At 41.7% G+C, this 27,061-nt stretch overlaps 1 pseudogene; it reads right to left on the bottom strand.

Annotated features, from left to right (window-relative positions):
* LOC130039236 (protein FAM76B-like) overlaps positions 1-10,372 on the bottom strand; it is a 41,354-nt pseudogene extending 30,982 nt beyond the window's left edge.
* Positions 10,373-27,061: the final 16,689 nt, after the last annotated feature.

Genomic DNA, 27,061 nt, shown 5'->3' with positions numbered 1-27,061 from the left:
ACATCTCAGTTCTCATACCTACACACCAATATGAAGAAACAACACAATTCCCTACCAAATGGGACGAAGATGAAAAGAGGCCACAAAACATAACTCAATAGAATCAGGAAGATAGAAATAGTATCAACAATCTTTCCAGACGATGATTCACTGAGAATAGAAATGAATCACACGCAGAAAAGGAGAACCAAATCAAACACCTGGAAATTAAACAACTCGATGTTGAACAAGGAGTGGGTCAGGAAGGAAGTCAAGGACGACATCAAAAGATACCTGGAAACAAATGAGAATGAAGACACGAACTACCAGAACCTATGGGGTGCAGATACAGCCATGTAAGGGGAAAAATTATAGCTCTAAAATCATTTCTCAGGAAGGAAAAAAGGATGCACACAAACAACTTGACTTCACAGCTCAAGATCTTAGAAAAGAATCAATGAAAGGAGCCCCAAAAAGGCAGAAGGAAGAAAAACCAAGAACTGGTTCTTCGAAAAAATAAACAAGATAGATAAACCACTAGCAACACTCACAAAGAAACAGAGAGAGAGAACGCTAATAAACCGAATAAGAAATGAAAAGGGGGATATCAGAACAGAAACCAAAGAAATTCAAAAGATCATCAGCGACTACTTTGACACTCTGTATGCCACGAAACAAGAGAACCTAGAACAAATGGATAAATTCCTGGAATCTCAAGGCTGAATCAAGAAGACCTATAGTACCATAATAGATGTGTTAACATAAAGGAAATTGAAATTGTAAACAAAAATCTTCCAAAAAACGAAAGCCCAGGTCCAGATGGATTCACTAGCGAATTTTTCCAAACATTTATAGAGGACCTATTGCCAGTTCTTCTCAAGCTTTTCCAGGAAATTGAAGAAACAGTAACTCTACCAAGCAGTTTCTATGAAGCCCATATCTCTCTAATACCAAAAGGAAACTAAGACACCACAAGAAAAGAAAACTACAGGCCGATATCCCTATTGAACACAAATGCGAAGATTCTCAACAAAATAATAGCAAAGAGAATTCAACAACTCAGTGGGATTCATCCCCCGGATGCAGGGGTGGTTTAACATTCGGAACTCAATCAACATACTCCATCATATCAACAGAAGAAAAAATAAAAGCCATATGATCATATCAATAGATGCAGAGAAAGCATTTGACAAGTTTCAGGACCCGCTTATGATGAAAACCCTTGCCAAAATGTTAATAGAGGGAACTTTCTTGAATATAGTTAAAGCCATCTACCACAAGCCTACAGCAAGCATCATCCTCAATGGGGAAAAAATGAGAGTCTTCCCTCTAAGATCAGGGACGAGACAAGAATGCCCACTCTCTCCACTGTTGTTCAATAGAGTACTGGAAGTACTTGCAATAGCAGTTAGGCAAGAAAAAGAAAGGGCATCCAGGGAGGAAAGAAAGAAATCAATCTCACACTATTCGCAGATGATATGATACTATACTTAGAGAACCATAAAACCTCTACCAAGAAACTCCTAGAAACAATAGACTTGTATAGTAAAGTTGCAGGGTATAAAATCAGTACCCAAAAGTCCATGGCTTTCCTAAACACAAATAGTGAAAGAGAAGAAAGTGACATGAAAAAACAATCCCGTTCACAATTATGTCCCAGAAAATCAAGTACCTAGGAATCAGCTTAACTAAGGGAGTGAAGGACCTGTACAAAGAAAACGACAAAACGCTACTTCAGGCAATTAAAGAGGAAATGAGATGTGGAGCAAAGAAAGCCTCTTTAACAAATTGTCCTGGCAAAACTGGATAGCTACATGCAAAATAATGGGCTCAGGTCTCTGCCTAACACCATGTACAAAAGTAAGATCAAAACGGATTAAAGACGGGGGTTTGGCGCTGCCAGCAGGTAAATCTGTACCTGTGAGGTGAGTGCATCAGCAGCCTGATGGCAACGTCAGACTTTCAGATACCCCAAAATTGTTGCTGTGCCTTTGGCCAGACCCTAAAAACCTGGGGCAAAGTTTACCAAGAAAGTAAACGGCCAAAAGTTAGATATGTGGGAGACACACCCACAAACCACCTCGAGATCAACTATATAATTGGAAGCATGGCCTCTCTGGTTCCTGATCAAACTGCTTGATGGCCATGATCCCAGAGTCTCAGAAATGAATCTCGGAACCCAAAGGCTTTTGGCAGAAATGCATCCTGTTACTGGGTCTGGGCCACTCCAGGTGGGAATAGGTTTCATGCCTAGGCCTGTTCCCCCTGGAGGCCTGGTGAGCACCATCCTCCAGAGGCCACAGGAAAGTCAGGTTTGGGCCTGCAGTGATGAGACACACGGGGCCTCACCACATGGGGGTGGAGCCGACACTTTCTCCCCATCCCAACCAGACCCCGAGTCACCGCCTAAGAATGGCCTCTCTGGCTCCTGATCAAGCTGATTAATAGCCATGATACCAGAGACTCAAAAACAAATCTTGAAACCCAGCGGCTTTTGGCAGAAATTAATCTGGACTGCATACAAGGTTGTTGCTGGCTCAGAGCTTATTGGAAAGCCAGGTATGAGCCGGCAGTGACGGGGCAACTGCAGTCTCATGGGAAGGAGGGTGGTACCGGCTAGTCCTTCAAGCCCTATCTAGGTCACGAGTTGTCCCCCACAAGTGGCTCTCTGGCAAGGCCATGGCTCTAGAGGCAAAAGGACTTAATCCAGAGCCTGGAAGCTTGCGGCAGAAAAGTGAATGGACCATGCGTTAAACTATGGTGCCATGCCTCCCCGGGAGGGAAAGGTGTTGCTCCCTTTCACCTTTTCCTCCCTGGGCAGTAAGGTGGCCGCCACCTCAGAGCTTATTGGAAAGCCAGGTATGAGCAGGCAGTAACGGAGCAACTGCAGTCTCATGGGAAGGAGGGCAGTACCGGTTTGTCCTTCATGTCCTACTGAGGTCACGAGTTGCCCCCCACAAGTGGCTCTCTGGCATGGCCATGGCTCTAGAGGCAAAAGAATTTAATCCAGAACCTGGCAGCTAGCGGCAGAAAAGTGAATGGACCATGTGTTAAACTACGGCGTCATGCCTCCCCGGGAGGGAGGGAAAGGGTGTTGCTCTCTTCCACCTTTTCCCTCTCTGGCAGCAAGGTGGCCACCGCCTCAGAGCTTATAGGAAAGCCAGGTACGAACCGGCAGTGACAGGGCAATCACAGTCTCATGGGAAGGGGGGCAGTACCGGCACATCCTTCACGCCCTACCGAGGTCACGAGTTGCCCTCCATGAGCGGTTCTCTGGCATGGCCATAACACCAGAAACACAGAAACCAATCTCCCAATTATCTGTCTCTTTGCAGAAATCCAAAATTGTGACCTCGTGACATTATATGGTTCTCATAACCAGCTATAGAAAACAAAATATTTCACAATGCCTTTTCAGCAATTCTGATTGTTTGGGGGGAAATTCTAAACAATAATGGTGCATCTTTTGTCGAAATGATGAATGTAATCAATGTAGAGAACAGTTAAGTAGAAATCATCTGCCTCACAGGCATTTGGAGGGGTGGGAGGGGGAGTATACTGGGGTTCTTGGTGGTGAAGAATGAGTACTGGTGAAGGGAAAGGTATTTGATCATTGTATGACCGAGACTTAAAACTGAAAGCTTAGTCACTTTCCCCACAGTGATTCAATAAATAAATATAAGAACAAAAAATAAATAAAAATTAAGGTGGAGTTCATGACCAGTTCAATGGCTGAATAAATAGCAGTACTCCTACAAAAAAATGGATTGAAGATCTCAACATAAGACCGGAATCCATAAGGTACATTGATGACAAAGTTACCAAAACCCCCCAGGACATTGAAGCTAATGATATCTTCAAAGATGTCACGCCACTGGCTAAGCAAGTGAAAAGAGATAGACAAATGGGACTATCTTAAACTAAGGAGCTTCTGCACCTCAAAAGAAACAGTGACCAAAATACAGAGACAGTCTACAGTCTACAGAATTAGAAAGGATATTCGCCCAATACCTATCTGACAAGGGGTTGGTATCAAGATTATACAAAGTACTGGTTGAACTCCACAAGAAGGAAACATCCAACCCCATCAAAAAATGGGGTGATGAAATGAACAGAAACTTTCTCAAAGAAGAAACCTTAATGGCTAAAACGCACATGAGAAAATGTTCTACATCATTAATCATCAAGGAGATGCAGATCAAAACAACAACGAGATATCATTTCACACTACAGAGACTGGACCACATCCAGAAGAAAAAAACCAACTGGTGTTGGCGAGGATGTGGCCAGAGAGGGACCTCCCTTCACTGCTGTGGGAATGCCGACTTGTTCAGCCCTTTTGTAAAGCAGTATGGGCAATTCTCCAAAAATTAGAAATTGAGCTCCATTTGACCCAGCAATACTACTCCTGGGAATCTATCCTGGAGAGGCAAAAAAGTACAGTCGAAATGGCATCTACACTTCTGTGTTCATTGCTGCACTATTTACAATAGCAAAAATCTGGAATAAACCCAAGTGCCCGAGAACAGATGACTGGTTAAAGAAACTTTGGTACATCTACACAACGTAGTACTATGTAGCCATTAGAAAACATAAAGTCATGAAATTTACATACAAGTGGTACTGCATGGAAAGTATCATACTAAGTGAAATGAGTCAGAAAGAAGAAAGAGAGGGACAGACATAGAAAGATTGCATTCATCTGGGGAACAAAAAGTAAGAAAATAGGAGACTAACACCCAAGAATAGCTGAGAGAAGTACCTGGAGTTTTACTCCATGGCATGGAAGCCAGCCGCACACGCTAGGGGAAAAGGCAGCTCAGATAAAGAAGGGAGCACCAAATAAAGGGTTTTGGGAAGATCCTCCCAGGATGGGAATTGCATGCTGAAAGTAGACTATAGACTGAACATGATTGCCACTCAATGTCTCTTTTGCAAACCACAGCACCCAAAAGGAGAGAGAGAACAAAAGGGAATGCCCTGCCACAGAGGCAGGGTTGGATGGGGGAGATGGGGGTGGGAGGGATATTGGGATCAGTGGTGGTGGAGAATGGGCACTGGTGGAGGGATGGGTACTTGATCATTTTTTAATAGTGAGACATCATGAGATACAGTTGCAGAATTACAAATTTTTGTGCTTGGGTTTCAGTTATACAATGATCAAATACCCATCCCTCCACCAGTGCCCATTTCCCACCACCACGAATCCCAGGATCCCTCCCACCCCCCATACCCCCATCCCACCCTGTCTCTGTGGCAGGGCATTCTGCTCTGTTCTCTCTCTCCTTTTGGGTGTTGTGGTTTCCAAAAGAAATATTGAGTGGCAATCATGTTTGGTCTATAGTCTACTTTCAGCATGCGTCTCCCATCCAGGGAGGATCCTCCCAACACCTTTATTTGGTGTTCCCCGCTTTATCTGAACTCCATTATCCACTAGTATGTGTAGTTGGCCTCCAAGTCATGGAGTAAAATTCCTGGTTCTAATCTCGGACATTCTTGGGTGTTAGTTTCCTATTTTGTTACTTTATGTTCCCCAGATGAATACAATCTTTCTATGTCTATCCCTTTCTTTCTGAGTCATTTCGATTAACATGTTACTTTCCATGTAGTACCACTTGTATGTAATTTCATGACTTTATCTTTTCTAACAGTTACATAGTACTTCATTGTGTAAATGTACCAAAGTTTCTTTAACCAGTCACCTGTTCTCGGGCACTCAGATTTTTCCAGATTCTGGGCTATTCTAAAGAGTACTGCAATAAACAGACAATTGCAGATGTCACTTAGACTATACATTTTTTGCCTCTCTGGGATATATTCCCAGGAGTGGTTTTGCTGGATCAAATGGGAGCTCAATTTCTAATTTTTTGAGAATAGTCCATACTGTTTTCCAAAAGGGCTGAACCAGTCGGCATTCCCACCAACAGTGAATGAGTGTTCCTTTCTCACCACATCCGCACCAGCACGGTTGCTTTTGTTCTTGTGGATATGGGCCAGTCTCTGTGGTGTGAAGTGATATCTCATTGTGGTTTTGACCTGCATCCCCCTAATGAATAATGATGTGAAACATTTTCTCCTGTGCCTTTTAGCCATTCGGATTTCTTCTTTGTGAAAGTTTTTATTCATTTCATTTCCCCATTTTTTTGATGGGGTTAAATGTTTTCTTTTTGTGGAGTTCAACCTGTACTTTGTATATCCTTGAAATTAACCCCTTATCATATGTGTAGTTGGTGAATATCCATTCCCATTCTATAGACTGTCTTTGTATTTTGGTCACTGTTTCTTTTGAGGTGCAGAAACTTCTTAGTTTAAATAGTCCCATTTGTCTATCTCGGTTTTCACTTGCTTGGCCAGCGGTGTGACATCTATGAAGACACCATTAGCTTCTATGTCATGAAGGGTTTTGCTAACTTTTTCCTCAATGTACCTTATAGATTCCGGTCTGATGTTGAGGTCTTTAATCCACTTAGACCTTACTTTTGTACATGGAGTTAGGCAAAGATCTGAGCCCATTTTTTGCATGTAGCCGTCCAGTTATGCCAGCATAATTTGTTAAAGAGGCTTTCCCTGCTCCACTTCACTTTTCTTGCCCCTTATTGAAGATTAGATGCTCGTATGCTTGGGGGGAGATGTCATTATATTCAACCCTGTTCCATTGGACTACAGCCCTGCCTTTGTTCCAATACCATGCTGTTTTAATTATTACTGCCTTGTAGTAGAGTTTGAAGTTAGGGAGGTTGATTCCTCCCATTTTCTTTTTCCCAAGAATTGCTTTAGCTATTCGTGGGGGCTTATTGTTCCATATAAATTTCAAGAGTGTTTGCTCCACTTCTTTGAAGAATGTCCTGGGTATCCTAATAGTGATTGCGTTGAATTTATACAGTCCTTTGGGAAGTATTGCCATTTTGACAATGTTAATTCTCTCGATCCATGAACAGGGGATATTTTTCCATTTCCTCGTATCCTCTTTTATTTCCTGAAGTGGCATTTTGTAGTTTTCTTTGTATAGGTCCTTTACTTCCTTAGTTAAGGTGATTCCTAGGTACTTGATTTTCTTGGGAACACTAGTGAATGGAAATGTTTTTTCATGTCACTTTCATCTCTTTCACTATTTGCATATAGGAAAGCCATGGACTTTTGGGTATTGATTTTATAGACTGCCACTTTACTATACAAGTCTATTGTTTCTAGAACTTTCTTGGTAGAGGTTTTAGGATTTTCTAAGTATAGTATCATATCAGATGCGAATAGTGAGAGCTTCATTTCCTCCTTTCCTACCTGGATGCCCCTAATATCTTTTTCTTGCCTAATCGCTATTGCAAGTACTTCCAGTCCTATATTGAACAGCAGTAGAGAGAGTGGACATCCATTTTGCGTCCCTGATCTTAGAGGGAAGGCTCTCAGTTTTTCGCCATTGAGGACGATGCTTGCTGTAGGCTTGTGGTAGATGGCTTTAACTACATTGAGAAAAGTCCCCTCTATCCCCAATTTGGCTAGGGTTTTCATTATAAATGGGTACTGGATCTTGTCAAATGCTTTCTCTGCATCTATTGATATGATCATATTATTTTTATCTTTTCTTTTGTTCATATGGTGGATTATGTTGATCGATTTCTGAGTGTTAAACCAGCCTTGCATCCCCGGCATGAATCCTACTTGGTCATGGTGTATGATGTTTTTGATGAGTAGTTGAATTCTATTTGCTAGTATTTTGTTGAGAATCTCCGCATCCGTGTTGATGAGGGATATCAGCCTGTAGTTTTCTTTTCTCGTGGTGTCTCTGCTTTCTTTTGGTATTAGAGAGATATGGGCTTCATAGAAACTATTTGGGAGAGTTTCTGTTTTTTCAATTTCCTGGAAAAGCTTGAGAAGGACTGGCAGCAGGTCCTCTTTAAATGTTTGGGAAAATTCGCTAGTGAATCCATCTGGTCCCGGGCTTTTGTTTTTGGAAAGACTTTTGATTGCAGTTTCTATTTCGTTGATGTTAATAGGTCTATTCAGATACTTCAAATATTCTTGATTCAGCTTTGGGAGATTATAGGAATCCAGGAATTTGTCCACTTCTTCTAAGTTCTCTTGTTTCGTGGCATACAGACTTTTAAAGTAGTCTCTGATGATCTTTTGGATTTCTTTGGTTTCTGTTGTGAGATCCCCCTTTTCATTTCTGATTCGGTTTATTAGGGTTCTCTCTCTCTGTTTCTTTGTGAGTGTTGCTAGTGTTTTATCTATCTTGTTTATTTTCTCGAAGAACCAGCTCTTGGTTTCATTGATCTTTCAGATTGTTTCTTTGGTTTCCATGCCATTGACTTCTACTCTAAGTTTTATGATCTCTTTCCTTCTGCCTGATTTAGGCTCTTTCTGTTGATCCTTTTCTAAGGTCTTGGGCTGTGAGGTCAAGTTGTTTATGTGCATCGTTTCTACAGACCTAAGATATGCTTGCAGAGCTATAAATTTTCCCTTTAATATGGCTCTCGCTGCATCCCATAGGTTCTGGTAGCTCGTGTCTTCATTCTCATTTGTTTCCAAGTATCTTTTGATTTCGTTCTTGACTTCTTTCCTGACCCACTCGTTGTTCAGCATCGAGTTGTTTAACTTCCACGTGTTTGATTTGGTTCTCCTTGTCTGTCTGTGATTCACTTCTATCCTCAGTGCATCATGGTCTGAAAAGATGGCTGATACTATTTCTATGTTCCTAATTCTGTTGAGGTATGTTTTGTGTCCTAGCACATGGTCTATTTTGGAAAATGTTCCGTGTGCACTGGAGAAGAATGTGTATTCTTTATTTTGGGGGTGTAAAGCCCTGTATAGGTCTATAAGCCCTCTCTCTTCTATTTCTTCTTTCAAAGCCAATGATTCCTTGCTTGTTTTTGTGCTTGTTGATCTGTCCAGAGGTGATAGGGCAATGTTGAAGTCTCCAAGTACTATTGTGTTGCTTGCAATGTCCTCTTTAAAATTTGTTATTAGTTGTTTTAAATATTTAGCTGTTCCCTCAATAGGTGTGTATACATTTAAGAGTGTGATTTCTTCTTGTTATGCGTATCCCTTGATGAAGAGAAAATGGCCTTCACTTTCCCTTCTAGTCTTTTTCAAGGTGAAATTAATGTTGTCCGATACTAGTATGGCCACCCCAGCTGTTTTGCAGGAGCTGTTTGCTTGCAGGATTGTTTTCCATCCTTTCACTTAGAGTCTGTGTTTTTTCTCTGACTGTTGAGATGAGTTTCTTTCAGGCAGCAGAATGTTGGGTTCTGTCTCTGTATCCATTTTGCCACTCTGTGTGTCATAAATTGTGAATTTAGACCATTGACATTGACAGAGATTACTGTTATAGGGTTTTGTGTCATCGTTTTGTAAGGATCCGTTTTGGTTGTAGGATTTGTCTTGTCTTATAGTAGCCCCATTAGCCCTTGTTTTAGGTTTGGTTTTGAGTCTATGAAGTTCCTGAGCTGTTGTTTATCTTGGAAATAGTGTAGCGTTCCTTCTATTTTGAGTGAGAGTTTAGCTGGATAGAGTATTCTTGGTGAAGCATTCATTTCAGTGAGTTTTTTTCACTATATCTCGCCTCTGTTAGCTTCTTGTCCTTCTCCAGGATGGTCTGGTCACACTGTTGCAGGAGGCGCTTCAGGGACAGCACCTCCTCCTTCAGCTGCCTGATGAGGACAATATTGTCCATTCCCCCACTATCTGCTGAATGATTTATAGAGCTACTATCTCCGTTAGATAGCTTAGATTCCAATTTGGGCTTTTTCTTTGGAGTTTCATTCTGAATTGCAGCAGAAGATTTATGGCTCTGTTTCCACAGTCCCTGGTCTTGTTCTGGACCCAAATTGCTGATTTTGTGTTGGCCGCTGCTGTGCCGGTAGTGGTGGTGGTGGTGATGGTGGTGGTGCTTTGAGTGATGCTGGTCTTTCTCAGGAAGGGACGAGGAGGAGTTGGAATGGGAGGTGCCCAGGCTCTTCCTCTGCTCCTTTGTCTTCTGTAAGACTCTTTTGTATGACAGAGTACAAAGCCAGCAGAGTAACTTTCCATCAACCTTCCTCCTGCCCTCCTCCTTCCGATCGAAAGCACACTGCTGCTTGCAATGCTCACAAGTCTGAGGCGCCCCATACTTCTTTTCGGAATTCGTGCAACGCTGACACTTGGTGCCAATAAACGCGGCTATTATGTTACAGTACTGACAAGGCTTGGGCGTGCCAAACTGTTTCACATTTTGAGCACACTTCTTACAAATTGTGTTAGTTTTGCTCTCTTGCTGAAATTCGGATCTGCAGTAAGTACATTTTACAATAGGATGTGCAATCCGACATTCCTTGCAGAGCTGCTGTCCCTTCGAGAGTTCCTCGAAGGGGTAGCGCTGCGTGCACTTGGTGCAGGCCTACAGTGCTGACGCCGCCATCCCGCCGCCGCCGCCACTCCCGGACCGGCCCGCCCGGGCTGCCGGCGCCACCGCTCCCGCCTAGGCCCCACAAGCGGTGGAGGGACACGCAGCCCGATCCCTATTGTCTGTCATCTACAAGTTGTTCACTGGAGTCATCCTAAATAGGATTGGCAGAACACTAGATGAAGGACAACCATGCGAGCAAGCCGGGTTCTGCAAAGGATTCAGCACCATTGACCATATCCACACGATAACCAAGCTCATTGAGGTTTCTCAGGAGTTCAAGATGCTGCTCTGTTTAACGTTCATTGATATAAAGAAGGCCTTTGATTCTGTTGAGACAGAAGCGGTCATTGAAGCCCTAGCCAATCAGGGCATTCAAGCCCAATACATCAAGATCCTCCATGAGCTGTATTGCAGATTCACTACCAGGATCTCACCATTCTACAAATAAGTGATCATTGATGTCAGGAGAGGGGTTCGGCAGGGTGATACCATTTCACCGAAACTCTTCAGTGCCAACCTCGAGAACATCATGCGACGACTGGAATGGGAAGGAACGGGAGTGAAGACAGATGGTCGGCAATTACACCACCTCCGCTTTGCTGATGACATTGTTTTAATAACACCAAACATCAGCCAAGCGGCACAAATGCTGGCCAACTTTGACCGTGAGTGTGAAAAGGTAGGACTACAGCTGAATCTTACGAAGACAATGTTTATGAGAAACAGCCTCGTTCCTGATGCCCCATTCGCTCTCAACGGAACCACCATCTCCGAATGCAACAGCTATGTGTACCTAGGTCGAGAAGTCAACATGACAAATGACCTGGCACCCGAGCTGCGCAGGAGGAAGAGAGCGGCTTGGAACGCCTTCAAGAACGTCGAAGAAATAGCTAAGAGGACGAAGAACCTCCGGCTCCAGGCACATCTCTTTGATTCCACTGTTCTTACTGCATTATCATATGACTCAGAGACCTGGGCCCTATGCAAACAGGATGAGAATGCTATTCAGGTCTCCCAAAGAAGAATAGAAAGAGCTATGCTTGGAATATCACATTTCACTCAAATGAGAGAAAAAATCCGGAGTTCCGACATCCGTCGACGATCAAGAATCAGGGACGCTGTCTCATTTGCCAAGGTGTCAAAAATCAGATGGGCTGGTCACATAATGAGATCTAAAGACGACCGCTGGACTAGAGCTGTTACTGACTGGATTCCACGGGATGTCAAAAGACCACGTGGCCGCCCACCTACCAGATGGTCAGACTTCTTCGTCAAGATCCTGAACGATCAGTTTGAGGCTCTTCATGATCCCAGAGCGAAGAGATGCCATTGGACTACACTAGCACGCGACAGGGACAAATGGAGACGTTACTGGCGCCCGCTCGAGCAAATCGATGACTAACGGGAAGTTAAGTGATTAAGTGATTAAGTGATATCTCGGCACTGCCTTCGGGCTTGTAGGGTTTCCTGTGATAGGTCTGCTGTGAATCTCAGGGGTGCTCCTTTGTATGTGATTTCCTTTTTTGCCCTTGCTGCTTGCAGTATTGTGTCTGTATCGGCAGCATCTATCATTCTAACTATAATATGTCTTGGAGTGTTTCTGTTCGGGTCTCTTTTAGCTGGCACCCTTCGGGCTTCTTGAATCTGAATGGCTGTATTGTGGAGCTCTGGGAATTTCTCGGCAATGATTTGTTTTAAATCACAAAACCCATCTATAAAACTATAAAACCCAGCTCCCGGAAGAGAACAGCGCAGAGTCTCCTGCCTCCGTGCCTGGCTAAACTCGCCAGGGCTCCTTGAAGGGGAGCGGGTTGAGTTTTCCTCCCCGCCCCCACCAGGGCTCCGGCTGCCAAAGACCTCCAGAACCAGCCACCACCATGCTGAGACCACTCTCCGCACACATGAAGGTACCGGCAGAGGAACAAAAGACACGCGGGTCCCGGGGCTGAGATCTCCAAGCCTACTCTGATCGGGACTGAGCATCCTCCACCCAGATCCTCCAAATTCCAGTAGGCGGTGGTCACACCCACCAACTGGCCCCCTGGCGCTGTGTAATCCCATCAATGGCCAAGACTCAGAGACTATAAAACCCAGCTCCCAGAAGTGCGCTGCTGCATTCGCGGCCTCGAGAAATCTTATCAACTCATTCCTACTTTGGACAAACTGGCAGGCTACTGAATGTAACCTGCCCACACGGCAGAGTCTGGCAAACTCCCCATGGCATACCCAATATGCCAAATACCAGTAACAGTGAAGGGTCTCATTCTCCTAACTCTGAAAGAGCCTTGAATATGGCACTTTTTTAAAAAAAAATCTCAGGGCTATGACAAAGGTGATTTAACTGGGGCCTGCTTGAGGCAATCGATGAATAACAGGATGGTTGTGATTGTGATTGTTGATTTGTTTAAGCATGGTTTTTTTCATTGGGATTGTTTCCCTGAGCTTCTGGTAGTCCAATGATTCTAATGTTGTTTCTTTTGGAATCGTCTCTTAGGACTCTGATTCTCTGTAGAGCTATTTTGAGGTCCTTTGCCACTGTTCGTTGTTGTGTGTTGGCTTGGTGCAGCTGATCTTTCAGCTCACTGATTCTTTCCTCAGCTGTGGTCATTCTATTTTTGAGGGCACAGAGTGAGTTTTTGACTTCATCTATGGAATCTGTGATCCGTGCCATTTCTGTGCGAAGCTTTCCAATTTCGGCTCTCATTTCTTGCTGTATTTTGTCGATTGTGCGATTGATTGTTTCTTTCATATCCTCTTTCAATTTAGCAGATATCTGTCTGACTGTTTCATCGAGTTGATTGAACATCTTAATGACTTCATACCTGAATTCCTTGTCAGCGAGGTCCCTAAGGTTGCTAGCACCTACTGAGGCTTCTGAACTTATTTCCTCGTGGTCTCCCTGTGGCGGGGATTTGCGTTGTTTCTTCATGTTGTTGTGTAGGTGTAGGGGTGAGATTTCTTGATTTAAGTAAACTACCTGCGGCCGCGTAAGCATTTGCCCGCTGAGAATTAGGCCACGACCACTTTTTAAACGTCACACCCACTTCTTTTTTTTTTTTTTTGGGAGACATCATGAAGTACAGTTGTAGACTTACAAATTTTTGTGCTTGGGTTTCAATTATGCAATGATCAAATGCCCATTCCTCCACCAGTGCCCATTTCCCACCACCACGGATCCCAGTATCCCTCCCCCCTTCCCACCCCCCATCCCACACTGCCTCTGTGGCAGGGCATTCCCTTCTGTTCTCTCTCTCTTACTGGATGTTGTGGTTTACAAAAGAGGTAATGGGTGACAATCATGTTTGTTCTATAGTCTACTTTCAGCATGAAGAGCAAAGTCTTAGAGCAATTCTTAGAGCAAAGTCTCTTCAAGGAAATGGCCTGCATGTGTAGGGTCATTTCTGACTTTTGAATCAAACATCCAAGAGAAATTTCCTGGTATCAAAGGTACTTCTGAATGGTCTGGGGGAGACCCTAAAGGAAAACTCCTTCCCCCCTGATGAAGGCATGTTCTGGATTTTCTTTAATATAGTGTTTTAATTGACTTTTGCCACTATGACCAGGATCACAGTGTGGGTATCTTTAACAGCAGCATAGAGGTTAGAAGTCAAAGGTCAAGGTCTTGTGGTCCTCTCTGCTTGAGAGTGCAATCTTCTTGGGAGGTTCTTTCTTTCTTTCTTTCTTTCTTTCTTTTTTTTTCTGGTTATCCTATATCATCTATTTGTTTTTTTTCTTTTTTATTAGTGAAACAACATGAGGTACAGTTGTAGATTTACAAATTTTGTGCTTGGATCTCGGTCATACCACGATCAAATACCCATCCCTCCACCAGTGCCCATTTTCCACCACCAGGATAATATCCCTCCCCCCCATCCTCCCATCCCCCCATCCCCCCTGCCACTGTGGCAGGGCATTCCCCCCTGTTCTCTCTCTCCTCCTGGGCGCTGTGATCAGCCAAAGAGGCATTGAGGTCACACCCACTTCTAAAGTGACCATATCGCCACGGATACCTGGTGTGTGTCTGGGGAGTAAAAACTGGGTGGGAAGAAGAGCCCAGCTCGGCTTGGGCTGCGGAAAGGGAGAGGCAGAGAGGCTCAGATCAGCTTTGTTTCCCGGTGTCTGGTCGACACCTCGGGGCTTGCACGGTCACAAAGTATCCTATTTATATAAGAAGATAAGGAAGGGAAGTAATGAGGGAGTGGGGGTCAGGGGCTATGGGGACATGGGTCAGTTGGGGGAGTGATATGGTTTTATATTCAACCCACAGTGTCAACAACACTGAAAACATGAGATCCAAATGACAATGAGAAAGATTTAAAATGTGCCTGTTAAGGTAACACGCTATTGGGCTTGGAGGGAACTTGGGCACACTGGTAGAAGTCGACACTGGTGGTGGGATTGGTGCTAGAACATTATATGTCTAATATTAAACTATCAATAACTTTTTAAATCATGGTTCTTTAATAAAACTTTAAAAATAGAAGAAAAATTTAAGTATCATATTTCTAATTTAAAAAGATACTTGGTGTCTGGAGTGATAGAATCACAAGCAGCTGACCCGAGCTTGATCCCTGGCACATACGTGCCTATAAATGCCATGTCAAGTGTGGATAAAACAACGTAAGTTATATAAGCCATGTGGATTCAGAACTATAATGAAAAAAGAATGGATGGAAAGAAACTTTGGACATTGTTCAACTGCCTGCCCTATGCAGCCTGTAACTCTGAAGTATGTGATTAAGAAATATGATTTTTGTTTCAACTGAAAGCAGCAGCACCAAACCCTAGAGCAATTAGAAAAATGCTGGACAATGCTTCTGGACTCAGGAAGAAAAGGTGCAGTCAGGAGAGGGAGATAGGAAAGCAGAACTATAGGGAAGGTTCTTTCCTACAGAAGTGCTAGGAGGGCTGAAGGCTGTAAGGGTTTCTGGTAACTGTACTGTTCATTTACTCTCTTTGTGTTGCTGAAACATCACCAAAGGGCTTCAGAAAATATTGGACTTAATGGAAGGGTTGGTTTGGACTAGATGTCATGTACACATCCAGGGAGCAGAGAACAATTCAGATTATCTGTCAAGGAAATTTCAGTTTATGCTTTCATCTTCAATAAGATATTCCAGGCAGTAAGCATGAAGCCAATGTCTGTACCTCTGATATGGTAAGTACCACTTGGCCTCACATTATGGGTTGCAAACTGTTAATAGAAATCACAGATGCTCTATGTCCCACATAATTACCTAATTCCCTCCAATGAAACGAAATAAACATGTTGTTAAAACTATGATATTTTTTTCACATTAATGGAAGTTCCATGTTCTAACAGTGAATATATGATTTCAGGGAGTTTGTTAACAACAATTCATTAATTTAAACCATTCATTTGAAGGGGGTTTACTAATGGGATCCAGCTTCACTTACTTCAGGATCAAGAGACTCCACAGACATACTTGGAACACAACTAGAAACTTCACTGGAAGATATAATTTTACTAAAAACCCACATATTCAAGAAACATTAATGGGGGAGGGCAAGAGGTCAAAAGAAAAAGAGAAATCATAGAAGGTTAGAGAAAGAGAACAGGAAAGGGCAGAAAGGCAAAGAATAAGGGAAGCAGGTTCTAAAACAAAGGAGAAATGGAAAGGGAGAAAGAAAGAGTAGAGGGAAGAAGAGGAAGGAAAAGATTATGAGAAAAATGTATCACTGTATAACTGTCATCCCATTCTTCATTAATTTGCTGGAGCGGGCGCCATCCATCCCAGTCCAGAGATTTTATTTAAATTTTCTTCTGATATTTTATTTTTTTAATTTTTATTAGTGAAACACTATGAGGTACGGTTGTAGACTTAAAATTTTTTGTGCTTGTGTTTCAGTTATACAATGATCAAGTACCCATCCCTGGACCAGTGCACATTTTCCAACACTACGGGTCCCAGTATCCCTCCCACCCCCGTACTCCCCATACAACCCTGCCTCTGTGGCAGGGCATTCCCTTTCGTTCTTTCTCTCTCCTTTTGGGTATTGTGGTTTGCAAAAAGGCATTGAGTGGCAATCATGTTTGGTGTATGGTGGACTTTGAGCATGCATCTTCCATGCTGGGAGTATCCTCCCAACACCTTTCATTTGGTACTCTCTTCTCTATCTGAGCTGACTTTTCCCCTAGCGTGTGTGGCTGCCCTCCAAGCCATGGAGCAAAATTTCTTCTTTGAGAAAGTTTCTGTTCATTTCATCGCTCCATTTTGTGATGGGGTTGGATGTTTTTGTCTTGTGGAGTTCAACCAGTACCTTGTATATCTTTGATATCAACCCCTTTTCGAATGTGTACTCGGAATACTCGGGAATATCCTTTCCCATTCTGTAGACTGTCTTTGTATTTTGGTCACTGTTTCATTTGAGGTGCAGAAGCTTCTTAGTTTAAGATAGTCCCATTTGTCTATCTCTTTTCACTTGCTTAGCCAGTGGCATGACATCTTTGAAGATACCATTAGGTTCAATGTCATGGAGGGCTTTGCCAACATTTTCTTCGAAGTACCTTATGGATTCCTGTCTGATGTTGAGGTCTTTAATCCACTTTGATCTTACTTGTGTGCATGGCGTTAGACAGAGATCTGAGCCCACTTTTTTGCATGTAGCCATTCAGTTTTTCCAGCAGAATTTATTAAAGAGGCTTTCCCTGCTCCACTTCAATTTTCTTGCTCCCTTATCAAAGATTAGATGATCGTGTGCTTGGGGGGAGATGTCAGTATATTCAACCCTGTTCTATTGGTCTTCATCTCTGCCTTTGTACCATGCTGTTTAAATTATTACTGCTTTGTAGTAGATTTGAATTTAGGGAGGTTGATTCCTCCCATTTTCTTCTTCCCAAGAATTGCTTTAGCTACTCGTGGGGGCTTCATCGATTGCCTCGAGCAGGCCCCAGTAACGTCTCCTTTGTCCTAGCCCTGAGATTTTTTTTTAAAAAGTGCCATATTCAAGGCTCTTTAAGTGTTAGGAGAATGAGACCCTTCATTGTTATTGGTATTTGGCATATTGGGTAAGCCACGGGGAGTTTGCCAGACTCTGCCGTGTGGGCAGGTTACATTCGGTAGCCTGCCAGTTTGTCCAAAGTAGGAATGACATGATTCGCGGCCACGTGCTTCCGGGAGCTGGGTTTTATAGTCTCTGAGTCTTGGCCGTTAATGGGATTATACGGCACCAGGGGGTCAGTTGGTGGGTGTGACCCCCGCCTACTGGAATTTGGAGGATCTGGGTGGAGGATGCTCAGCCCCAATCCGAGTAGGCTTGGAGATCTCGGACCCGGAACCCACGTGGCTTTGTTCCTCTGCTGGTACCTTCATGTGTGCGGAGAGTGGTCTCAGCATGGTGGTGGCTGATTGTTCCATATAAATTTCAGGAGTGTTTGCTCCATTTCTTTGAAGAATATCATGGGTATCCTTATAGGGATCGCATTGAATTTGTACAATGCTTTGAGAAGTATTGCCATTTTGACAATGTTAATACTCCCAATCCCTGAACAGGAAATATTTTTTTCCATTTCCTCATGTCCTCTTTTACTTCCTGAAGTAGCGTTTTGTAGTTTTCTTTGTACAGGTCCTTTACTTCTGTTGTTAAGCTGATTCTTAGGTTCTAGATTTTCTGGGGCACAATTGTGAACGGGATTCTTTTTTCATGTCACTTTCTTCTCTTTCACTATTTGCATTTTGGAAAGCATGGACTTTTGGTTATTGATTTTATAGCCTGCAACTTTACTATACAAGTCTATTGTTCCTATGAGTTTCTTGATAGAGGTTTTATGGTTCTCTAAGTATAGTATCATATCATCTGCGAATAGTGGGAGATTGATTTCTTCCTTTCCTACCTGGATGCCCTTAATATCTTTTTCTTGCCTAATCGCTATTGCAAGTACTTCCAGTACTCTATTGAACAGTATTGGAGAGAGTGGGCATCCTTGTCTCATCCCTGGTCTTAGGGGAAAGGCTCTTAGTTTTTACCCATTGAGGATGATCCTTGCTGTAGGCTTGTGGTAGATGGCTTTAACTATATTGAGGAAAGTCCCCTTTATTAATATTTTGGCGAGAGTTTTCATCATAAATGGGTCCTGGATCTTGTCAAATGCTTTCTCTGCATCTATTGATATGATCAATGATTATTATCTTTTCTTTTGTTGATATAAATTATTTTGTTGATTGAGTTCCGAATGTTAAACCATCCCTGCATCACCGGGATGAATCCCACTTAGTCATGGTGCATGATCTTTTTGATGAGTTGTTGGATTCTGTTTGCTATTATTTTGTTTAGAATCTTCCCATTTGTGTTCAATAGCGATATCGGCCTGTAGTTTTCTTTTCTTGTGGTGTCTTTGTTTCCTTTTTGTATTAGAGATATATGGGCTTCATAGAAACTGTTTGGGAGAGTTTCTGTTTCTTTAATTTCCTGGAAATGCTTGAGAAGAACCTGCAATAGGTCCTCTTTAAATGTTTGCAAAAATTTGCTAGTGAATCCATCTGGACCTGGGCTTTCGTTTTTGGGAAGACTTTTGATTACAGTTTCAATTTCCTTGATGTGAATAGGTCTATTCAGGTACTCTACATCTTCTTGATTCAGCTTTGAGAGATTATAGGAATCCAGGAATTTATCCATTTCTTCTAGGTTCTCTTGTTTGGTGGCATAAAGTCTTTCAAAGTAGTCTCTGATGATCTTTTGAGTTTCTTTGGTTTCTGTTGTGATATCCCCATTCTTATTTCTGATTCAATTTATTAGGGTTCTCTCTCTCTGTTTCTTTGTGAGTGTTGCTAGTGGTTTATCTCTCTTGTTTATTTTCTCGAAGAACCAGCTCTTGGTTTCATTGATATTTTGGATTGTTTCTTTGGTTTCCATGTTGTTGATTTCTGCTCTACGGTTTACGATCTCTTTCCTTCTGCCTGATTTGGGCTCCTTCTGTTGATCCTTTTCTACGATCTTGAGCTTTGAAGTCAAGTTGTTTATGTGCATCCTTTCTTCCGTCCTGAGATATGATTTCAGAGCTACAAATTTGCCCCTTAATATGGCTTTAGCTGCATCGCATAAGTTCTGGTAGCTTGTGTCTTCATTGTCATTTGTTTCCAAGTATCTTTTGATTTCGTCCTTGACTTCCTTCCTGATCCACTCGTTATTCAGCATTGAGTTCTGAAATTCCCAAGGTGTTTGATTTGGTTCTCCGTGTCTTTGCGTGATTCACTTCTATTCTCAGTGCTTCATGGTCTGAAAAGATTGTTCATGCTTTTTCTATCTTCCTGATTCTATTCAGGTATGTTTTGTAGCCTAGGACATGGCCTATTTTGTAAAATGTTCCGTGCACACTGGAGAAGAATGTGTATTCTTTATTTTGGGGGTGTAAAGCCCTGTATAGGACTATAAGCCCTTTCTATTCTATTTCTTCTTTGAAAGCCAATGTTTCCTTGCTGAGTTTTGTTCTTGCTGATCTATCCAAAGGTGATAAAGCTGTGTTGAAATCTCCAGCTACTATGCTGTGATTTCTTCCTTTTCTACGTATCCCTTGATGAAGCGAAAATAGCCTTCACTGTTCCTTCTAATCTTTTTCAACCTAAAGTTAATGTTGTCGTATACTAGTATTGCCACCCCAACTTTTTTGAGGGAGCTGTTTGCTTGAAGGATTGTTTTCCATCCTTTCACTTTGAGTCTGTGTTTGCTCTGTCTGTTGAGATGAGTTTCTTGTAGGCAGCAGAATGTTGGGTTCTGTCTCTGAATCCATTTTGGCACTCTGTGTCTCTTAATTGGTGAATTTAGACCGTTGACTTTGAGAGAGATTATTGTTATGGGTTTTTTTGTCATCTTTCTATAAGGGTCTGTTGTGCTTGTAGGGTTTGTCTTGTCTTATAGTAGCCCCTTTAGACCTTCTTTTAGGTTGGTTTTGAGTCTACGAAGTTCCTGAGCTGCTGTTTATCTAGAAAATAATGTACCTTTCCTTCGATTTTGAGTGAGAGTTAGCAGGATAAAGTATTCTTGGTGAAGCATTCATTTCAGTAAGTTTTTTTCACTATATCCCGCCGTTGCCTTCGGGCTTGGAGGGCTTCCTCTCATAGATCTGCTATGAATGTAAGGGGTGCTCTTTTGTATGTGACTTCCTTCTTTGACCTTACTGCTTGCTGTATTGTGTCTCTATCAGCAGCATCAATCATTTTAACTATGATAGGTCTTGGAGTTTTTTTTATTAGGGTCTCTTTGAGCTGGCACCCTTCGGGCTCCTTATACCTGAATGGCTGCATTGTCGAACTCTGGGAGTTTTTCAGCAATGATTTGTTTTACCGTGTTTTTTTTCATTGGGATTGTTTCCCTGAGCTTCTGGTACTCCAATGATTCTAATTTTGTTCCTCTTGGAATCATCTCCAAGGACTCTGATTCTCTCTAGTGCTATTTTGAGGTCCTTTGCCACTGTTCGTTGTTGCCTGTTGGCTTGGTGCAGCTGATCTTCCAACTCAGTGATTCTCTCTTCAGCTGGGGTCATTCTAGAGTTGAGGGCACAGACTGAGTTTTTTATTTCATCTACCTGATCTTTTATTCGTGACATTTCTGCTCTCATTTCTTCCCCTAATTTGTCTATTTTTTCTGTCATGTTACTGGATATCTGTTTGACTGTTTCATTGAGTTGATTGAACATGTTCATGACTTCCTAACTGAATTCTTTGTTGTAGAGGTTTCTTAGGTGAGCTATATCTACAGAAGCTTCTGGATTCTGTTCGTTGTCCTTCCCATGTGGTGGGGATTTGCATTGTTTTTTCATTTTGGTGTGCAGGTATGGGGACTAGGTTCCTTGGTATGGCTTAACTATCTGCAGCTGCGTGAGCATTGGCCCGCCTAAAATTAGGCCACGACCACTTACACAGAAACCACGCCCCCTTCTGAAAAGGCCACTCCCCCATGGGTACCTGGTGTGTGGGGTAGTAAAGACTGGGTAGGGGAGAAGACCAGCACAGCTTGGGATGAAGAGGAAGAGGCAGAGGCTCAAGGCTGCTTTTCTCCCAGTGTCCAAGAGGATGCCTGGGGGGCTTGTAGGGAGAAATCCAAGTCCCGGGTTCGAATACCGGTGGATGAACGGACCTGGGTTTGGGAGAAGATCAGCACAGCTTGGGGGACAAAGAGGAAGATGCAGAGGCTCAGGGCTGCTTTTCTCCCAGCGTCCGAGAGGACGCCTGGGGGTTTGCAGGGAGAAATCCATGTCCCGGGTTCGAATACCGGAGGATGAACTGACCTGGGTTTTGGAGAAGAACAGCACAGCTTGGGGGACAAAGAGGAAGAGCCAGTCCTCATATTTTAGCAGCCTCTCCTTACTCATCCTTCCCAACAGTGCCATACTGGATGCTCTTTCAGGGTCAGGGGAATGAGGCCTGTTATTGTTACTCTTTTTGGCATATCATATATGCCATGGAGCTTACCATGCAAAATGAAAGAAGATAAAACCAAACGAAGCAATTGTGATTGAAAGGAAAACAATAACAAAAAATGTTTTTATTATTCTTTTTAAAAATATTTTAGGCAAGATGGCTTACAATACTGTTTATGGTAAGATTTTACACATAAATGTTCCAGCACATCCTCCACCAGAGCACCCGCATTTCTCTACCATTGTCCCAGTGTCCCCTCCCCCCGCTCTATCATGCCCATCTGTGCCTCCTCCCTACTCTGTTCATGGTTAGCTTCCTACTAAAAACCAGTTTTCAGTTTGTGACCTTTGGGCACTTGATGTTTCCTTACTATGTTTCTTTAAATCTCAAATAGAAACGATATCATTCTGCATCTGTCCTCCTTCTGAGCAACTTCACTCAACATGAACCAGCTTCACTCCAGATCCATATACATAACAGCATATTGCATGATTTTATCTTTTCTTACAGCTGATAAGTATTCTTTTGTGTTTATACACCACAATTTCTTTACCCAGTAACTTGTATTATTTCCTTATTTGGGCTACTGTGAATAGTGCTGCAATGAACATACGACTGAATAGAATTTTGGGACTCTTGGAATATTGCCAAAAAAGTAGAATTGCTCTGTCATGTGGAAGAACTAGCCCTAGGTTTTTTTGAGAAGTAATTATATTTTTTTCGAAAAAGGTTGGACCAGTCTACATTCCCACCAGCAGTGAATGAGGGTCCATTTTCCCCCACATCCATACCAACATTGATCATTTTTGTTCTTTTTTGTATGTATCAATCTCACTAGTGTGGGATTATGTCTACTTATTGTTTTATTTGCACTTATCTGATGAGAAGTGATGCAGATCATTTTTCATGAACCTGTTCGCCATGTATATGCCTTCTTCTGGAAATTTATGTTCATCTCACCCCCATTTATTGATGGGTTTGATTTTTCTCTTGTTGCATTCTGGTAGTGCTTTAATGTAACTTGGATATTAACTCCTTGTCAGAATAAAAAGACACCCCAAAAACTGGGGTGAATACTTTTCCCAGTTTTGTTGTATGTCTTTTTATTCTGATCATTATTTTTTGTTTAGTTTTGGGTTTTGCAGTGCAGAAATGTCTTAGTTTGATGTAATCACATTTGCTTATTTTTGTGTGGCTAATGGCATTGAATCATCAAAGGTATCTCTAGATTCAATGGAAATGCATCCCCCGTTCATAGATCAGAAGAATTAATATTGTCAACATGATAATCCAGCCCAGACTACTATACAAACTCAATACAGTCCCTATAAAGATACCCATGACAGTTCTTAAAAGACACAGACCAACTGCTGTTGGAAAATAGCCAAGAGCCAATCATAGGGAAAGACAAAGATGGGAGACTTCTTATGCGCCCAATGTTAAGCTACACTACAAAGCTGTAGTAATCAAAACAGTGTGGTAGTGTAATATGGACAGACCCCCCAGGCCAATGGAATAAAACTGAGACCTAAAGCCAGATCCTCAGGAATAAAATTGAGGCCTAGAGTCAGATCCTCAACTATTAATCTTTGACAAAGGAGCAAAATAGCATGAAGTGGAGTAAGAAAAGCCTCTGCAAAAAAATGGTGCTGGGAAAACTGGTCAGTTACATGTAAAAATACAAATTCAGAAATCTTTCTCATAACATGCACAAAACTAAATTCAAAATGGATTAAAAACTTCAATGTTTTACCTGAACATATAAATAATATTAAGGTAAATAGAACACTTCATGACATTATTATTTCTTAACACAGAGAAGGTTTGGGCCGCCTTTGCTGGAGTAGCCATACTCCTTGTTAGCTGAGCAATTTTATGGAGAAGAACAATAGAATCATATAAACAACCCTAAATAGAGAACAAAAGTAGACAGAAAGGAAGGCTGAAGATGAAAGGATGGTGTCATTTTTAGTTATTATTGCTAGAATGAAGGGAATCCCAAATAGGACAGCCTTCAATATATTTCTGGTCTGATTTTAGTTACATTTCTAACCTTGTTTAGAATTGCTGTAATTCACAGAAGACAGATTTTATTTTGGAGAGAAGAAAAGGGGAAAGCACATGTTATCAAATGTTATGTACCATTTTAGTTCCCACCTAGCATTGAAGCAAAAGTAGAAAGCAATGTGAAAAAAGTGAAGGTAGTAAGTTTCCAAAGGGTTTTCACAGAGTCACAGTGCAGTCTGACAGAGACAGAATCACACAGGAGCAGGTACTGAGCACTGTGGAAAGAGCGGCCTTTATCAGACTTTACCCTCTGTAAGTATTTTAAGTACTTTAAAGTACTTTAAGTACTTTAAACACTGTCAAGTCTGCCCCCCAAACTAATGGCGATAGCACAGCGGGTAGGGCGTCTGCCTTGCACGCAGCCAACATGGCCGACCCGAGTTTGATTCCTCCGCCCCTCTCGGAGAGCCCGGCAAGCTACCGAGAGTATTCGATATGCCAGACACAGTAACAATAATAATAATCACAATAATAATTGTAATAATTAATCAGATCCTGATTAAATGTTTATAGTACATGCATGAGTATGTTGTTACCAGTGAGGGTAAAGTGATACTCAGCAGCCTTTCAAAAGGTTTTAGCAAGTATCATTTTGTTCAGTAGTTTTCCTTTTAGAATGGTATGTTTCATTATTGCAAAATAATTGCAAAATATTTCAAAATTAATATTTTAGCAGGCAATCACAAAAATAAGATGTATTTTTGAAAAGTTTCAAAACTTAGTACTGAAAGCTGAGGTGTAAGGGTCAACAGTAGCAGCATCTGGGACTTGGTTACAAAAGCGGAATTTTGGCCCAAGCACTGGCATTTAAATCTGAATCTGCATATTTAATCAAACGTTTATGATAATCTAGCACTGAGGAAATTTGAACAGTCCTAGCTAAAAGATGATATGTAAACAACTCAAGTATTCATTGACCTGAGACCTCATTCCATCTAAGATAATTTCTGCCTATCAAGGTATAACTTGTAACTAACATGTACAAGCTCTAACTCCTTCCCCATTTCATAGCCTGGGCAGAAATTTCTAATTTTCTATAGTTTGTACCATAATCACTGTTCTGACTAGTAAAGCTAAATCTACCTTAGAAGAATCTGGTGGAAGGTATGATGCTGTAATGTTTTATGCATGAAACTCTATTATTAACCGTATTGTAAAATATGGTGCCTAAATAAGATATTAAAAATTAAACAGATAAATAAAGTGGAGCTGGAGAATATAGTACAGTGGGTAAGGTACTTGACTTGCATGTAGCTGACCCGGGTTTGATTCCTGGCACGTAAGGTCCCTAAACCCTTACAGTAGTAATCCTTGAGCAGAGAGTCAGAAATAACTGTTTGCACTACCAGTGTAGACCAAATACAAAAGAAATAAGGCTGGAGAGATACTACATGGATTAAGGCACTTACTTCCCTCACAAGGCAGTTGAATCAGCTTGATACCCAACATAGCACATGGTTCCATGAGCACTACCAGGAGTGATCCCTGTGCACAGAGCCAGGAGTGAGTTCTGAGCACTGTGAAGTCTGGCCCCCAAACTAATAATAATCATCATAATAATAACTGTAATAATTAATAAGATCCTGATTAAATGTTTATAGTGCATGCATGAGTATGTTGCTTTTAGTGAGAGTCATGCTGTAACAGTCTTATCATCTGCAGGACTTGCTAAAACACAAATTGCCAAACTCCAATCTTACAGTTTTTTAATCAGTAGGTCTGGGGTATGGTCTGAGAGTTTGCATTTATAATTTGTTTTCAACGATAATTGATATAATTAACAGTTATCTAGATAATTTGTTCTCTGCTAATACTGGAATCATACTCTAAAAACCACTAGTATGTATTCTCTTTCATATAAAGACACTGTTTCCAGAACCTTGTTATGTGCAAGGTTGGACCTATGTGCAAGACTGTTATGTGCAAGACTGCTTGATGCAATCTCAGATATTAGCTGCTTACTCTGTAATGCTTAGGATAACAAAAGATTTTTAAAGGAACTCCTAAGAACATTGTTTTAAATGGTTGAATTTTTCAAGCATCAAATGTTGGAGATTACTACCTGCATTGCAAAACCCAAAAGGAGAGAGAGAGGGAGAGAGAGAGAGAAAGAGAGAGAGAGAGAGAGTAAAAGGGAATTTTCCTGCCACAGAGGCAGGTTGGGGGGGTAGGGTTGGGATGGCTTGAGAACATTGGTGGTAGAAAATGTGCACTGATGGAGGAATGGGTACTCGATCATTTTATGACTGAAACATAATCACAAAAGTTTGTAAGTCTGTAATTGCACATCATGGTGATTCATCAAAAAAAAATTTAAAAGAACTCTGTCTCCTGAGTACCATCACCTAAAGAGTTGCTTCTCTAAGGCCTATCACCAGATCGTAGGACAGTCTCTGGGAATACAGTCAGCAAGGTACAGGTCACTCTCTAGGCAGGGCCTTTATTATATAAAGCTGGGAAGTGGGTGGGAAGTCTACGAAAAGTGAGAAAATACTTTCTTGCAACACTGTTGGGAAACAAAGAGGCCTTCACTGTTTCTGAAAATGTTAATTCCTCTTTATATTAAGGAATAAATTTAATGCTAGAGACAGAAAGTAAAATACAACAGAGTTTTAAGATCCAAACATGCAATTACAGGATATTTTGGATAATATTAACTGTTATATCACAATCCTGGTGTAATCTGAAACTGCTCCCCCGGACTCTCATTCATAGTGGGAAAAAAAAGAGAAAGACCGGTCTATACTGTCACATGGCAGTTTTAATCACCAAGAGGCATTAAAGAGGCTTTACTTGGGTAAAATTTATAAAACAAGCATGTCATTTTTTACATTCACCCAGTTAACAAATCTTAAAAGTTTATATATAGGGTATGACTTCGATTAAAAGCCAGGGGCCCAGGAGATGGCTCAAAGGTCTGAAAGCACATGATTTGCGTGGCAAAACTTGAGTTTAATCCCCAGCAATGCATAATTCTCCAACCACCATTCTGGGAGAGGCCTCAAGAGCTTCCCAATATTAAGCACAGCATCTGGATGGTGTTAGTCACACATTTATTCTTGGGAATATGTCCTGGGAAGTTTCTAGGATTCGAGAACGTTCTGAAAGTGAGGAAATCAAATCCACATTATTCCTTAGTGTATATAGAGAAGAGTGGCCTCTGATGTCCTTTATCCAGCTCCAAAATTAACAAATGTTCTTTTTATTGTCTTCCCCAATAATTGGACAAGTGAGAACAAGATGTTACAGAAAGAGA

Source organism: Sorex fumeus, unplaced genomic scaffold (assembly GCF_029834395.1).
Source record: "Sorex fumeus unplaced genomic scaffold, SorFum_2.1 ptg000086l, whole genome shotgun sequence".
Taxonomy (NCBI): Eukaryota; Metazoa; Chordata; class Mammalia; order Eulipotyphla; family Soricidae; genus Sorex; species Sorex fumeus.
The sequence above is the reverse complement of the archived record's forward strand: the minus strand, read 5'-3'. Positions and strand labels throughout refer to the sequence as shown.